Source organism: Dermochelys coriacea, chromosome 5 (genome assembly GCF_009764565.3).
Source record: "Dermochelys coriacea isolate rDerCor1 chromosome 5, rDerCor1.pri.v4, whole genome shotgun sequence".
NCBI classification, from domain to species: domain Eukaryota; kingdom Metazoa; phylum Chordata; order Testudines; family Dermochelyidae; genus Dermochelys; species Dermochelys coriacea.
Genome location: NC_050072.1, coordinates 17,226,717 through 17,244,133, shown reverse-complemented (window position 1 = coordinate 17,244,133; position 17,417 = coordinate 17,226,717). Strand labels below are relative to the sequence as shown.

At 44.7% G+C, this 17,417-nt stretch overlaps 1 long non-coding RNA gene across 1 annotated transcript in view; it reads left to right on the top strand.

Moving 5' to 3' along the window:
• LOC122460219 overlaps positions 1-17,101 on the top strand; it is a 92,980-nt gene extending 75,879 nt beyond the window's left edge. Inside the window, exons 5-6 of the long non-coding RNA XR_006281376.1 lie at positions 16,042-16,148; positions 16,505-17,101. This is a non-coding gene — a long non-coding RNA (uncharacterized LOC122460219). The remainder of the gene's footprint in view (positions 1-16,041; positions 16,149-16,504) is intronic.
• Positions 17,102-17,417: the final 316 nt, after the last annotated feature.

The window sequence follows — 17,417 nt, the reverse complement described above, 5'->3', positions numbered from 1 at the left end:
TGGCCCTCTGTGCTGTCTTGAGGGTTATGTCAGTATGAAATGTCTTCAGCTAAGCTGTAAGATTGGACTGGATTTCATGACTCCAAAACCCACTAGTATGCCCAAGTATGTTTAATTTTCAGCATCAGTTTCTTGGTTTCCCCCAGCACACTCCTTTATCCTCACTCCTCCCAGGCAACAGTATCCCAGGCTCTGCTCCCCCGGGGTGGAGTCACTGTTTGTGTAATGTGGGGCACAGCATTTGGACACAATCCCATGGTCCCAGCTTCCCACCCAGTGCAAGTCTAGAAGGAGAGAGCAGGCTGCCAGGGGGAACTGATCCCTGCACTGCTGCAGAGCCTGGTACAAGGACCAAGAACAAGTGTTTGTGTCACCTCTGTCCTGGGGTTGGCAGGCTTGGACTGAACTCCTGGAGCAACTTAGAGCAGCCTGTGGGGTGTCCTAACTTGTGTCCCCTACTGCCTTAGCCCAGCTCTTGTGGCAGCAGGGAATTGCCAAGGCAAGACACAAGACTGCCCTGATATGTCATCTCATCATTGACATGTCCCCTCTGTGCTGGCCTGACCCAGAATACACTTTGCCCCAGGGGTTCCTGTGGGCATTGCAGAGCTAGAAGAGCTCTGCACTTGTCAGAGTGCCTGCTAGGCCAAGACCGTTCCATGTGAGGGTAGAGCAGACATCTTTTTGAGGTGGCTGGATCACAGCAGGGAAATCCTTTCTTTAGAGAGCCTTCCACATGATCGGGTGGAGCACTAGCTCCTTGGCACCTAGACCCGCCTATGGTCTAATCTTTTGCTTGCAATAATTTGACTTTTCCAAATCAGCTCTTGGAGTATTGCTGGGTAATGACTACTCGGTGAACAGCTAGGAAGCCATGTGTGATTTGCCTTACCAGCACATTTCAAAGTCCTTCATCCTGCCAGAAAGTACAGGAAGGGGAAAAAAATTACTCTCCTATGCTAGGTGCAAGAATTGTAGAACCATAGCTGTCAAAAATGCAAGAGGAATTGTGAGGTGCCATCAAAATAAACACTGGGTCAGAGCTCCTGTGCTAAAACTGGAAAACAAAATGCTCATTAGAAAGACATACATACATCCTGTCAAATCCTTGAACAAGCTAAAATGTGCCAACATCTGCAGCTGTAAAGAGAGTGCATTATAAAGTGAGACTGTAGGGAACTAATAGGAGAAATGAGGATGCAATTGGGACTTGAACTGCTGAGTCATCATCCTGTTTCAGCTGCTGTGTAGCCTTAGGAAATCAGTTTGCCTCTCAGATCCTGTTATCTGAAAATGGAGATATAGTATTTACCTACAGACCTACCTTGCAGGAGTGTGGTAAGGATTAGTTAAGGCTTTGAAAATGTAAAATTGCTAAGTACATAAATGAACTGGCAAATGTCTGTGTTCCACTGCTTCCTGCTAGATAGAACTGCAGAGCATTTCTGAATCCCACAGGCCTTTTAAAGCTGGTGGAGAATCTCCGTTAGCTCAAGTTTTGGGGGCCTCTACTTTGATGCAGGAGAATGCAAATTTTGTTCCTGCTTCTGTCACAAAGTTCTGGCAAAGTGTGTGGCATTGTGATAATCATGAAGTCCTGGGTGGCTGCAGACTTGTGATGTTTATTATCATTTACATGTGACTGTTAGACACAAGGTGGGTGACCAACTTCTGTTGGTGAAGGAGGCAGAGGTCTGTCATTAGTGACCAACAGTGTTGTTCAGTAGTTGGCCATTTGGTGGCTTAGGTTGTTCACAAGATCCAATTTGACACTTATGGGAAGTGTCCGCAGACACACCAGAAATGGACTGGTAATCTAAACTAAACTACTCCTCTAACTCCTAAAGGTGGGGCCTCCAGATTAGGATTGAAGCACGGTGATGAGAGAGTTGGAGGGACACCTGCACTATTGCTACCAGTGCTATGAGTAAATGGTGAACTTCTTTTTCTACTACTGCTAATTAACCTCTCATGAACTGCACATTCCTCTGGAAAAATACCTTTTTAAATGTGCAATTGTTTTGCATGGCTACTTTCCAATAGGCTCAAAATGAACCTAAAACACATATTGCATATAGTTTGAGACACTGCTGTCAGATGGGGAGAATACACCATAGCTTTCTCTAGCATCATTCATCCTCCAGGTATCTGAAATCACTTTAGAGAGCAATGAGTTCGACACTAGTAACTTAAAAAGTGCCGAGATAGCTGACACAGAAATTCATGTAATAATAGAGTGCTTGAATGGAAACATTTTACAAACCGCTGGGGTGGGGGAGACTTTAGCTCCTAGCCATCCTCCTGTTGCGGAAGTGAAACCTGGCTGCTTTCCTCTCTAGAGATCATTTACATGTTCAGGGCCAGCATGGCAAAGAGGCTAGAAGCCTTCTTATTTTAAATAAGAACTGTGATTCCTCTTCACAGCCCTGATTCAGCAGCCTATCCCTATTCAGCAGCCAATGTCAAAGGAACCCAAGCAGGTGCTCTGCTGGGTTATGACCTACATGCATAGTTCCCTCCAATCCAGGGGCATGGGAACCCCTCACCTGCAGGCTCCCTGGGGCACTGCAGCATTGGAACTAAGTTCTGCAGCACAGGAGTTGATCATACACTGGCCAAGTCACAGTCAGCAGGGTTTGTTAAGCACAGCTTGTAGTTACACTACCACTATTTTCAAAACACTGCAGCAAGACCTAATATTGCTAGGGCCTCTGATGCTCCTTTAGAGGCTGTTCATCATCATGCAGTTCCCTTTCCAGTGACAGAGTGCAGATGTGAAGTATTTTTCTTTTATTGCCCTCTTTTCGTTAAGTGTTAGCTTTTCCTGTTAGCTCTGAATGAGCTTTTTCATATTGAGTCAAGAAGGATAAATCATCCCAGTGGAGAGAAGAGCCACTCTGTAGTTATTCGCAAAAAGAAAAGGAGTACTTACGGCACCTTAGACTAATAAATTTATTTGAGCATAAGCTTTCGTGAGCTACACAGCTGCTACTCTGAAATCTGCAGTTATTCTTTCCCTTCCCCTCCTTCCCAACTTTAACAAATGTTTCATTTGTTCATCAAATTAAGCCCACTGAATCTTTTTGTTAGCAGCAGGTGCAATAGTTCAAGCGTATGCTAACAGCCGATAATTAACATTATGCCTCACACGTGGGACAGAAAATATTAATTTTACAATTGCAAGGAAAGAGGAACTTATTGGAATTAAAGCAGAGGGAGAAGGCAACCATCTTTTACAGTATCTTGGATATCAAAAGGGGGGGGAGGGGAGACAATAGGATCCAGATATAACAAAAAAGTGGAGCTGGAAGGGACATCAAGCGGTCACCTAGTCCATCCCAGTGCGCTGAGGCAGGATTAAGTATAGCTGTATAAATAGGATATCGTCTTCCATTGGGATAATCCACTTGGATTATCCCAACTTTTTTAGGATTTTTGTAGTTAGTATTGGGTAGGAAGATAGGTTTCTGGCCATTAAGAGTAGAGCAAGTCCTGACTCAACATACTTGATCCTGTTTAATCCCTCCCTTCCTCCAGTTGGTGTTTCTGCCAGCTGCTTCATGATACTGATCCCTTCAGACCAAGAACGATGGTGAATATTTGCCTTCATGGACCGAGGGAGTATACTCATTCCGAGTGTTAACCTACTGTAGAACCCAGGGACCTGCACACAGGAGTAAAGTTCATACCACCATTTTGGGACCATCTTCATGGTCACAGAGATCATGAGTTCAAATCCTACACCTGGACCCAGAATTGTAGCTATGGGTGGCATTGCCATGTTGAATTGCTAATGGTAACTTCCCTTAAAATGAGACGTTAAACCTCTCACCCAATCCTCAGGCAACTCCACTGGTTCACTATGCATTTCATGATCCAGTTTAACATTGCTCCTTTATTTCCAATACTCTCCATGCACTTTATAAACTGAAAAAAATATAAAGTCCATCAATAACCAGCCTGATCCAGCCTCTCTCATGGCCCTTGCCAGTCAGTATGACTTCTCTCTCTCTACTCCCTCACCTCACCAGAGCCTGGCCCCCTATATGTCCTATCACACAAACTAGCCACTTTTGCTTATGCTTCTATTTCTCTGCTTCATTGACTTTCCATCTCCTCTTCAGCAGAAGAGTATCTTTCACCACCTTGCCTATACCTCTTAATTTCATTTACATTCTGCTAGTATCCATTATTTAACATTGTGAAATACAGAATGAAATAACAATACAATTTGTATGAAGGAGATTATTCAGAGACACTTGTTGGGGGAGGCAGCGTTTCCTAGTGGATAGAGCACAGCACTGGGACTCAGGAGATCAGGATTCCTTTCCCAGATCTGCCATTGGCCTGCTGGATGAGTTAGCTTACCTCTGCCTCAGTTTCCCTATCTGTAAAGTGGGGATAGTGATGCTGACCTCCTTTATAAAGTGCTTTGAAATCTTCCAATGAAGAGTGCTGTACAATAACTAGGTATTATATAAATCCACGTCTTTTGCTGGACCATGCTATTTTTGGAAGAGCACAGGGGTTAATGCCATTGTCCTGCTCAACATTCCTTCTTTCAGTAACAATTCAGTTTTAATACCTTAGATCCAAATTCAGAACTGTTACATAGGAGTAAATCTGGAGTCACTCTATTAAACTGAATAGTGTTAAAATCCAGATTTGTACTTGTGTAACTGAGATCAAAATCTGACTTTGTGAGCTATTCTGCTTGCATGGGGTCTGATCCTGCAAAGACAACAGAAGCTGAGAGCATTCAACACCTCATACTATTGGGCTTATAATAGCTGTTGTGTTTGCTTGGAGGGTGTCCCGTTTTACTAACCCTGTCCCAAATCTTTAAGCCAGTCCTCTGCACAGGGACCAGAATTTATTTGTTTGGCATGTGTGCAGTCTTGTAAAGAAGGTGTGACAGGAAGGAGTGCTGATAAAAGACTTGTCTCTATTTACTGCCCCCAGCCACTTGACCTGGGTCAGGGTTACAAAAGGTAGGCACCCCTGTCACATGCCAGAGAACAGTATCTACTCATTCCAGTGGATGCTGCCAGGTTAGGCAGCCAGTGTGCTGTGGCCACAGCCTATCATGCAGGCCCAATATTGTCTCCCTGCTTCCTTGTGCTCCCCTGTACATATGCCTGTATCTATCAGTTGTCTTTTGCTGATGCTTAGTCCCTGCCCCAGTGAGATTACAATCTATCATTTTGTTTGGTGTTTTGTATTTGTACAGTTCCTAGCACAACGGGGTCCTGGTCCAGGAACGGGGCTCCCAGGTGCTACTGCAATATATTAAAAAAAGTGGCAGCTGCCCAGCCTTCGGTTGCCCTACGTGATTCAGCCTTGCTGTACAGATGTGTCCAGACCGGATTGTAATCCCATTACCAAATCATGCAACAGCCTTGCAGTATCCTGGGAATGCTGACAAAAGGACTGTTAAAGGGAACTCAAACCTGTGTGCCAGTGGTGGGGTGTATAAGCCCTTAATGGCTGTTACTATGTGGTTAAATGGGCAGAACAGTTATTTCCCTAGCTGGGAAACACAATGCTTCTCCTAGAAAGAGGAAACCTTCCAGAGAGGAGAACTCCAGAGGTGAGGTGGAGATCCGAGGGAGGAGACCTCCCCCAAAGCTGGAAGAGGCTCACTCTGAAAGTGGCTGCATGCTGCCACCAAACCTGAGGGGGTTCAGTGTCAGGCTGAAGGCAGGAGGTGGGCCAGGAAAACAGCAGTGAGTCTATGGAAGCAGACTCTAGCTGTTTAATTACAGGGTCCCTGGGCTGGAACCCAGAGGAGAGGGATAGTCTAATTCCCTGCAGGGAAGGAAAAACACATGACTCTGATGGGGATGAGAACTACTGAACCCAGCTTGGGGATGAAGGCCTGGGACAGAGTCATTAGATTTCTACTTTATTGGACTCTTACCCTGGAAGCAGTGGGACCATAAGCAATCTGGCCAGAGGGCTGAGTCATAAAAAGACTTGGTGTGACCATTAACAGGGAGGGCCAAATCCAAAGAAGCTACACCATGCTTGGCCAGGAGGGGGCATGCTGGCCAATGAGTGATCCCTCTAACAGTGCCACACTAGCTTAATGCACAATTAGTTTTTAAACGGCACTTTTAAAAGGAAAGTGGCATTACTGATGCTCAAAGATCAGCCTGTATGTAACTAACCCACTGGAGGGGAAGGGGGGGGAATGCTCAGTTAATTCTTGAGGAAAAATATTGCACTTAAGTTGCCAAGGCCAATTTTTGGTATTATCTGTGAAATATGTGTCACCCATGCAAGTTAAACAAGCCTAAGGAGCCAGAGTAACTTATTTCAGAGTAGCAGCCGTGTTAGTCTGTATTCGCAAAAAGAAAAGGAGTACTTAAGAAAAGAGTAACTTATATGAGGAAGGCAAATCACACAGAGTCAGAGGATAGTGAGCGAATTCTTGGGACTCCTATAGTGGGTTGTTTTTAACTGAGGTTAAAAGGAGCAATTACCTGTCTCCCATGGAAGCCGAGCAAGCACAGAGCAGAAGCCTCAAAGCAGAACATGACTAATGTGGAACAAGGACCCTATAGTCTCCCCTCATGTGAGGAGCCCCTCTGAACTCAGTGGGCTACTCATGTCAGAGCTACAGGTTTGGGCTCTCACTCTGCAAATGTACAGCTTGCTCTGTGATTCAAAGTTGCTAATGTCTTGACAAAGATGCAGGCAAGAGAGTTATTAGGTTTGTTAGAGCCAATAATGTGCTAGATACACTCCAAAGAGAAAAGAAGACCCAGTTCCCCTCACCAACACCCTGAGGAGATCAGAGCCTAAAGCCAGTCTAACTCTTGACACCAATTGCTTGGAGTTCTAGTTTGCATTCACCATCTCCCACTCTCTCATGCGCACAGAGAATGGCAACATGAAGAGCTGTCTATGCTGGGGGTTAGATTGGCATAGCTACGCCTCTCAGAGGTGTGGCTTTTTCACATCTCTGGCAGACAGATGTAGCTCTGCCAATGTAAACTGTCAGTGTAGAGCAGCATGTAGATGTGTAAGCAGGCATGCGGAGGCTTGAGAGAGACTTACCAGTGCAGGACTAGGCCATATACTGCTCAGTATTGAACAAATGAACTAGGACACAGTGATGATCTCTAGGTGTCGATACCACCTGTTACTGACCCCATTCCACTAAGTCATACAAAAGGCCCTGAAAGGTTCTCTTTACTTAGGCCAGGTCTACACTAGGAAACTACGTCCTTATAACTACAGTATCACACTCAGGTGTGAGAAATCCACACCCCTGAGCAACACAGCTGAACTGACCTAACTCAATGTAGACAGCACTAGGTCAAGGGGAGAATTGCCCAGTCGACCAAGTTACCGCCTCTCGGGGAGGTGGATTACCTACACTGATGGGAGGTAGTGTCTTCACGGAACGCTGTGGCACTTAAGTATAGACAAGCCCTTATTTTAAACATTGCAGACTCTGTCAGCCAAAGACTGCTAAACTGGTCTACAAAAAAAGAACCAAGTGTCCCTGTTCTTAAGAATGGCCACATTGGGTAGACCAATGATCCATCTAGCCCAATATTCTGTTTTCCAACAGTGACCTGTCCCAGATGTTTCAAAGGGAATGAACAGAATTGACTATCAAGTGATCCATCCCCTGTTGTCCGCTCCCAGCTTCTGGCAGCTCGGGACATCCAGAGCATGGGGTTGCATCCCTGACCATCTGGACTAACATTGAACCATCTTTTGCACCCAAATTCCAGCTTGCATGCACAAGTGAGGATTTTGTGTGCCCAAATGGGAGCAAACAGAGGTGATTGGATTGTTTTTGTTTTGTTCCAGGAGAAGGCTCCTCAGAAAATGTGCTCCTTAGTCTCTTACCTTCCTGCAGCAAGTAGATGTGAGGTTCTCCATATTCTAATGTATTTTCTTCCTCCCACATGCTTAGGAAAGAATAAGGTGATGTTCCTTTTTTGATATAATCATATTATGTTTCTAGTTATAGTCTGTAAAACATAATAAACCAATCATCTAATTTATAAACCAATACCATTTGCCCAGCATTCTTCATCCAAAGATTGGAAACAGATCTACAAAAATGGATAAGCAGGGATGTCTCTATTCTCCCAATGGAGAAAATGAGGCACAGAGAATTAAATGACTTGCTAACTTTGTACTGCAAGTCAGTGGCCAAGCCAGCAGTTGAACCCAGATCTGCCACTGCTATTAGGTGCTCAAAGGACCTTAGATCTTGTGTTTAAAGAACATGCATCATTATCATAATTATATTAAATGCTGGAGATACTTTATTGTATTAGCCTAATAGCAAACTGCAATACTGCTGCCTAACTGGGATGGTAGTAACTAAAATTTCACTTAATATGGATACCTTTAGGTAATATTAAAGGGAATTCACCTATATATTATGTGCAACATTCTGAGTTCCCATCTGCTAACATAGAAGCTGCCAAGTAAAGAGCAAAAGAAATAATGATTAAATGTAGTCAGTGGCATTGTTTTTGTATGCAAGTTCTACACAGCCACTTTGTTAGAAGCTCCTGAGATGTGTTGGATGTCAAAATCAAAATCTTGGAGAGCTAAACTCCACCAAATAAGTTCTTTGTTATTTTCTGTGGCGATACGAAGCCACTGTCGCGCAGCATGGTTGGTTTGCAGGTGGAAACACCATCCCCAAACATATGGGCGTAGCTTTTCCAGACCATAGACAATGGCGTAACATTCCTTTTTCACTGACTGACCAGTTGCTTTCCCTCTCAGACAGCTTTTGGCTGAGAAACACTACAGGGTGGAATTCTTGATCCAGTCTTTCCTACATTAAAACTGCTCCCATACCACACTCACACATCTGTGGTTACTAGGAACGGTTTGTCAAAGTCTGGGGCCCTTAGTACAGGGTCAGACACGAGTGTAGCTTTAAGCTGGTTAAAGGCTTTCTGATGCTCTCTGGTCCACTGAACGGCATTTGGCTGTTTCTTTTTGGTTAGGTCTGTCAGTGGGGTGGCGATTTGGCTGTATTGCGGTACAAATAGTCTGTAATAACTGGCCAAGCCTAAGAAGGATTGAACCTGTTTCTTTGACTTTGGGACAGGCCACTTTTGGATAGCATCCACTTTGGCCTGTAGGGGGTTGATAGTTCCTTGACCCACCTGGCGTCCAAGGTAAGTCATTCTGTTTAGGCCTATATGACACTTCTTAGCCTTAACAGGTAGTCCTGCCTCCCTTATGCACTCGAAGACTTTTTGTAGATGTTCCAGGTGTTCTGCCCAGGAATCAGAAAATATGGCCACATCGTCAAGGTAGGCGACTGCATATTCTCCTAATCCCGCTAGGAGACCATCTACAAGTCTTTGGAAGGTGGCAGGTGCATTCCACAGTCCGAAAGGGAGTACATTAAACTCATACAGCCCGACATGTGTGGTGAAGGCTGACCTTTCCTTGGCGGATTCATCTAGCGGTACCTGCCAGTACCCATTGGTTAAGTCCAAGGTAGAGATGAACTGGGCCCGTCCCAGTTTCTAATAGTTCATCTGTGCGTGGCATTGGATAGTTGTCTGGGAGAGTTACAGCATTTAGTTTACAGTATTCAGAGTAGCAGCCGTGTTAGTCTATATTCGCAAAAAGAAAAGGAGTACTTGTGGCACCTTAGAGACTAACAAATTTAAGGTGCCACAAGTACTCCTTTTCTTTTTGCTTACAGTAGTCCACGCAAAAACGTATCTCCCCATCTGGTTTGGGAACTAGAACCACTGGAGATGCCCATGCACTGCCAAAGGGGTGGATTACACCCATCTAACATATCCCGGATCTCCTGTTCTATAGCAGTTTTAGCTTGAGGAGACACCTGGTAAGGTTGGATTTTAATTGGGTGGGCATTACCTGTGTCAATGGAGTAGTATGCCCGTTCAGTCAGTCCTGGGGTGACTGAGAACGTCAGCGTGTAGCTAGTGCACAGCTCCTGGATCTGCTGTCGCTGCATACGCCCTTCGCAGTAGACACCTTCAGCCACTCAGCGTCATCTCCTCCCTGGGCTGTAAACTGACAAACCTTTAATTCTCTGGAATAAAACAGTTTTAGAGAATTAATATGGTATACCTTAGGCTTTCGGTTGGAGGTGGGGAATGCTATGAGATAATTAACAGCTCCCAGGCGCTCCTGGACCATGAATGGCCCTTCCCACGGCGCTTCCATTTTATGGGCCTCCTACTTTGAAGGAACGCTCTCTGGCATGTTTATCATACCAGGCTTTTTGCTCTTTTTGAGCATCCTGTAGGTTTTCTTTAGCAAGGGCTAGAGGTTCGGAGGGTGTTTTGTAGGTTGGTTACAAAGTCCAGAATGTTGGTTCCTGGAGAAGGTGTAAATCCCTCCCATTGCTACTTCACCAACTGTAACGGCCCCTTAACCTCGTAGCCATATACAAGTTCAAATGGTGAAAACCCTAAACTAGGATGTGGTACAGCTCTGTAGGCAAAGAGCAACTGCTGCAACACTAAGTCCCAATCATTGGAGTGTTCATTTACGAATTTACATATCATGGCCCGCAAAGTTCCATTAAACTTCTCCACCATGCCATTTGTTTGATGGTAGTAAGGAGTGGCAACCAAGTGATTTACCCCATGAGCTTCCCAAAGGCTTTCCATAGTTCCTGCATCTGTGAGAATGTCAGAGGGCCAACCTACCCTGGCAAAAATGTCTGCTAGTGTCTGGCACACACTTTTAGCCCTGGTGTTGCTTAGAGCTACTGCTTCCAGCCATCGGGTGACAAAATCCATGAAAGTCAGTATGTACTGCTTTCCTGTGGGTGTCTTTTTCAGCAAAGGACCCAGAATATCCACAGTTACTTGCTGAAATGGAACTTCAATGATGGGGAGTGGCTGGAGAGGGGCTTTGATCTGGTCTTGGGGTTTTCCCACTTTTTGGCATACCTCACAAGACCAGACATGGGTAGAAACATCCTTGCCCATTCACTCCCAATGGAATGACCTCCCCAACCAGCCTTTGATCCTGTTCACCTTAGCATGGCCACTAGGATGATCGTGGGCTAAGCTCAAGAGCTTGCTCCAGTACTTAGTTGGAACTACCAGCTGTCTGAGGATGCCAGTCTTCCTGGTGTCCACCAGAAAGAGTTTCCTTGTATAAAAGTCCTCTTCCTACTTCAAACCTGGATTGATTAGAAGAGCTGAGAGGCAGTGGGATGCTCCATGCCGCCATCCAAGCTCTCTGGAGGCTTTCATCTACTTCCTTTTCAGTCTGGAACTGTTCCCTTGATGCTGGAGACATCAGTTCCTCACTGGATTGTGGACCTATGCTTGGTCCCTCTGGAAGCGATGTAGGGGATGGAGCTGTTTCCGTTGACTGTGAACCGCTCTCCACTGGTGCACTATGTTGGGGTTCAGGCTCCGGCTGAGCCTCTTGTATAGGGTTATCAGCTGCTGCCAGTTCAGGTTTGGTGGGGCCCTCTGGGGTTGGGGTTCAGTGCTGGCAATGGGTCTGATGCTGCTTGTTCTGCCGGTTGCGGTTCTGGGACTGGCTCTGTCTGGGTCTCTGGGACTGGATCCACTACAGCTGTTGCAGACATTGGCCTAGTGTCCGGGTCCATCACCTCTGACCGAGTCCTGGTAGAAGTTTCAGGAACAGAGCTGGGCGTGACAGCTTGTTTAGCCTGGCTGCAGGTGACCATTCCCACCCTCTTAGTTCACATGATTGGCCAAGTCTTCCCCCAACAGCATGGGAATGGGATAATCATCATAGACTGCAAAAGTCCACGTTCCTGACCAGCCCTTGTACTGGACAGGCAACTTGGCTGTAGGCAAATTGAAAGAGTTTGACCTGAAGGGTTGAATCATCACTTGGATCTCTGGGTTGATTAAATTGGGGTCCACTAAGGAAGCATGGATAGCTGACACTTGTGCTCTAGTGTCCCTCCACGCGGTGACCTTCTTTCCGTCCACACTCACAGTTTCCCTCCGCTCCAAGGGTATCTGGAAGATATCTGGGCCTGAGGACCTCTGGGGTGATTCCAGTGCAATGAACTGTAATCTGTTGGGGTTCTTGGGGCAGTTGGCCTTTACATGCCCCGGTTCGTTACATTTAAAACGTCATCCAGCCGACGGGTCACTGGGGCAAGATGGGTTGCTGGAGAATGGTGTGGCAGGACGATAAGGTGGCTGGAGGGTTTCTTGGGGGGTAGTTGGGGCCTTGGGCAGTCTCCAGTAATAGGGGGTGGTCTGAGGTTGTCCCTTCTGGTATCCGCTCAACTGCAACCAGTTTTTTTTTTCTTTTCTGCCACCTCCACCCATTTGGCTCTAATCTCCCCCGCCTTGATTACAGTTTTGGGCTTCCCATCTAGGATGTATCTTTCTAGTTCCTCAGGAACACCCTCTAAGAACTGCTCCATTTGCATTAGGAAGGGAAAACCTTCTGGAGATTTAAAACTTGCTCCTGATATCCAGGCATCCCAAAGTTTCACAATGTGGTAGGCATGTCGGGTAAACAACACGTCTGGTTTCCACCTTTAGGGCTCTGAATCACCGATGGGAATGCTCGGGTGTTAGCCCCATTCTGACTCTTGCCTTGGTTTTAAACAGCTCATGCTGGTTCATGTGTTCCTTAGGCATTTCGGCCGCCACCTCAGCTAAGGGTCCACTGAGCTGCAGCCTCACTCAACCATTTATTGGTCTGTAGAGATGCTGTACCCAAGGCAGGCCCTTTCAAAGTTTTCTAAGAAGGCCTTGGTATCATCGCCTGCCTTGTAGATGGGGAACTTTCTGGGATGGGAAGTGGTACCTGGAGAAGGATTGCTAGGGTTTATTGGTATATTCTGCTGAGCCTTTGCCTTCTCCATCTCCAGTGCATGCTTCCTCTTTTTCCTTCTCCTCCAGTTCTTTGGCCCTTGCCTCCATTTCTTTTTCCTTTGCCTCCATAGCTCTCCTGCAGAACACCGAGAGGCTGCCTGCCTCTTTCGCTGCCTCCATTTCTTTGTCCTTTTGCCTCAATTTCTCTCCTGTGGGCAGCTTCTAGGGCTTTTTCTGCCTCTTTCGCTGCCTTCAGTCTGGCTAACTCCAATTTGTGTCGTGTCTCAGTTTCTGTCATCTTTACCTCTCTCTGTTTTTAACTAATTTTACACCTGAGAGTTAGAAATCAAACAATCTTGGCTTGTAAAATTTTGCTGTGCTGTAATATGATACCTATATTCTCTGATAGTGATTGTCAGCCTACAGAAAAATCCCCCCACAAAAAAAAACAACCCTAACACCTTTGTCGCCAGGCAAATAGGCATAAAACCCCTCTAGTTGCTCTTAAGTAAAAATAAAAACAAAAAAATCTTCCAGTCTGTGAAGACTGGTGAATTTCCCTGCAGGAGGTTAACTACCCTGCCTTTAGGTAGAGAACTCCAGCTCACAAAAAGACAATTCCCTTTTGTCTCTGCTCTGGCCTCAAAGCAGGAAAAAAACTAGCTGCTTTCAGCCAAAACCCTACTTTTCAGCAGCCCAAAGGAGGAAAAAATTTCCTTTTCAAATCTGTGCTTCTGGTTCAAAAAAATCTCAAATTGATCTCAATTATTTCAAGTTAATCCCACCACTCTGCCACCATGTCAAGGTTCCTTCCCCACCCTAAACTCTAGGGTACAGATGTGGGGACCTGCATGAAAACCTCCTAAGCTTACTTTTACCAGTTTAAATTAAAACTTCCCCAAGGTACAAACTATTTTACCTTTTGCCCTTGGACTTTCACTGCCACCACCAAATGTCTAACTGGGTTTTTTATTAGGAAAGAGCCATTTGGAAACATCTTCCCCCCCCCCCCCAAAATCCTCACCAAAACCTTGCACCCCTCTTCCTGGGGAAGGTTTGGTTTTTTAAAAAAAAATAAACTCACCAATTTGCATAGATGACCACAGACCCAAACCCTTGGATCTTAAGAGCAATGAAAAAGCATTCAGTTTCTTAAAAGAAGAATTTTAATAGAAGAAAGGGTAAAAAGAATCGCCTCTGTAAAATCAGGATGGTAAATTACCTTACAGGGTAATTAGATTCAAAACATAGAGAATCCCTCTAGGCAAAACCTTAAGCTACAAAAAGACACAAACAGGAATATCCATTCTATTCAGCACAGCTTATTTTCTCAGCCATTTAAAGAAATCATAATCTAAAGCACATCTAGCTAGATTATTTACTAAATTCTAAGACTCCATTCCTGTTCTGTCCCCAGCAAAAGCCTCACCCAGACAGACCCAGACTCTTTGTTTCACCCCCCCACCCTTTCCAGCTTTGAAAGTATCTTGTCTCCTCATTAGTCATTGTGGTCAGGTGCCAGCGAGGTTATCCTAGCTTCTTCACCCTTTACAGGTGAAAGGGTTTTTCCTCTGGCCAGGAGGGATTTTAAAGGTCTCTTTATTTTTATGACAGACTAACTGAAGAGCAGATTACTACATAACTCCCAGCACTGCTGCACTAGAGTCTCACAGAATGGTCAGGCTTCCTCTGACACCAAAGATGCTGTCAGTGCAGAAGCCTGAAAGCACATGGATGATACTCAAAGGAAACCTGTTTCTAATGCATCTAAAAAGTTAGTGTTTCTCAGAGGATCATCCCCACTGCAAAACCTTGCAACAATTCCCTTTTGAATGCAATCAATAACATGGTTTAAAAATAAAACACACTGGTGCTGACACTGCAGTAAAAGCTGGTCCTATCTCTAGCTGACATAGCCAAAGCCCCCAAAAAGATTTTATTAAATGTCTATTTTGATAGTTCATCTTTGTCTTAGGGTTTATCATTATTAATTTGTATTATCTGTGGCACTTACATACCCTAGTCATGGACCAGGATCCCATTGCGCTAGGTGCTGTACAAACACAGAACAAAAAAGTCCGTGCCTCAAAGAGCCTACAATCCTCACCAGTCACCAAAAGGGAGTCAGACAGCTTTAAAATGAAGATGGGTTCTGGACAGGTCACATGACTAGTTAGTTACCCAGCTTTTCACCTCCACAGCACCACCTCAGATTGGTAGTGACTGGAAATTGACACGCATTGATGAGCATTTGGCTAAGACCAATTGGTGGCCTCAGACCAATTCTCAGACAAGTAGCCACAGTCTCAGAAGTGGCAAATTACTGACCCTTTGTGGGGATAGTGTTTGGAAAATTGTATTGCTATTCTGTGCCTAAATGGAGGAATTCGTTCTCCACAGGTGTCAGTCTTACACCTGTCACTAGCATGCAATTCAGTAAAAAGAGACCTTATATAAAGGGCATCAAAACATGTCATAATATTAACTACTCTTCTTTGAAAGAGTATCTTTCAAGAAAAGCCCAGTCTTACAAGTTGGAGAGCAACTTAGGATCAGTCATTCTCAAAGCTTCAGCTGAGCTTGTAAAAGGTTCTTAGGATCATAGCAGTTAAAGATAAGAAATATTCAATTACATCAAGTCCCTCCCCTAGCAAGGGGAGAACATAGTCCCCAGGAATTGATAACGTCACTAAAAGACAGAATATCCAGGATCCCAGACTGAATAAAGGATATTTCTCCTGGGTCCTTAATGCTTTTTCTTTTTTCTCATTGGATACTTTTATAAGATATGAAAAGAGAATGGGAATTTCTAGGCCTTTCTGTAAATGAAAGGTTGAAGCACCTTGCTCCTGTAAAATTAAAATCTACCACTTGGGAAACTCAATTACAGCTGTGTAAACTACCAGGCTCTCCTTTATGGCAGAGTTTTTTGTTCTAATATTTCCTGCTTTTATCATGGGGGCGGGGAAATAGTCTTTGGCCTTAACTAAACAGAGGGATTTGGCTGTGGTATAACTCCATCACTGTAGTTTCAAACAAGGGTAAGCCATCCTGGTGCAAGATCCATGTTACACTGGCACAGAATATTATCTTGGGGTATTGTAATGAGTGTAGAGCCACACCCGAGCAAACAAAGCCCTGTGTAGACCCAGCTTTTGTGAGTGGGTGAAGGCTTATTTAAAGACAAGATGATGTTGCTCCAAGAGGTTTTAGCATCTTACAAAGGCAGTGCATTATTTTGTAGTTCTTCCATTTGCCAAAAAATGACCAGGAGAGCAGAAAACATAGCCAGCTGCTGTGAAGGGTGATCTGGGATACTCAGGAGAATATTTAAAAAGAGAACAACAAAAGGTAAGCCCTGTGAGACTCAAAGGTACAGAAATCAATTCTGTCTTTAAATGGTAGGTGGGTTTGGTTTGGGTTTTTATTCAGGGAGGTAAAATATCATGCTACCAAGCTGACATTGGTCTCTTCTGACCTCATTGGGAAGAAGTGGCAATACTGGTGGATCCCATCAGTCTGAAGTAAGATCAAAGCTGCGTAGAGAGATGTACTGTAAAATGTTGGGCACCAGATCTAAAGGAGCTATGCATACTTGCACCAGGTGAGTATCTGGCCCATTTCATACACACATACTTAATGTCTTACATAATCAAAGAGCTGTTTCCCCAGATGTTTTAATAGAGTGCTTGTCAGTTCACTTTTAGGCCCTGTCCACAATGGAAGCAGAACCCCCAGTTTGGGGAATCCACCTCTGGTCTGGATCCAGCATACAGTGCGCTCTGGAGGGTTGGTGGGTTGTTTTTAATAACCATCCTGTAAGATTAAGTCTCATAGCAACATACCCCAAACTAATGAGACTAGTACAGTTGTTCTGCAAGCCATATTCCAACTATGGATGGATGAGCCTAAACCAAAGCCCTAAGTGGTGACTTGAATGAGAGTTCACAGCACCAACCCATCTCTATAATGGGCCAAATCAAGCACCCTGGAATATGGGAAATTTCAGATTTGGATCCAGATTTCTATCCCCCATTTTTAAGTGTTTAGATATAGGGTTTTGGAGTAGGCCCATCATAGAGATATGGTATAAATGGAGTCACTCCAGTGAAGACACAGCAGCTACACTGATGTAAAACCAATTTAAGAATAGAATTAGGCCCAGAAAGTTCACATCTGGATTTCTTAATCCATAGTTCAGACCTGAGCTTTATGGGTGGGTGCCATCTCTACTTACAACAGCAGTGTCTGACTGTAACACTGTGACAGCCAGTTTCAAGCAAGGTTACCAGCACTTTGGTATGGACATTGTCTGCTTTTTAGAAATGTAATTTGGGAAGAATGAAGAGATAAATGAATTGATAACTGTATGAAACTCTCTCCCATTTCTCGATTGTATTGGTGTTTGTCTGTTTTTAGAGAATGAAGACTCTCTCCCATGCAAAAAATGTAATTGTATAAGGAAGACTTATGTTTCATACACAGCTATGCAGAAGCCATTTATGGGGAGAAATAGTGAGAATAATTATCACTTGTTAACCCCCACCGCTGCGTGCCCCCCCCACACACACACACACACTCTGTAACAAAGCCCTTCTCTAAAGGTAAGCATCCAACATA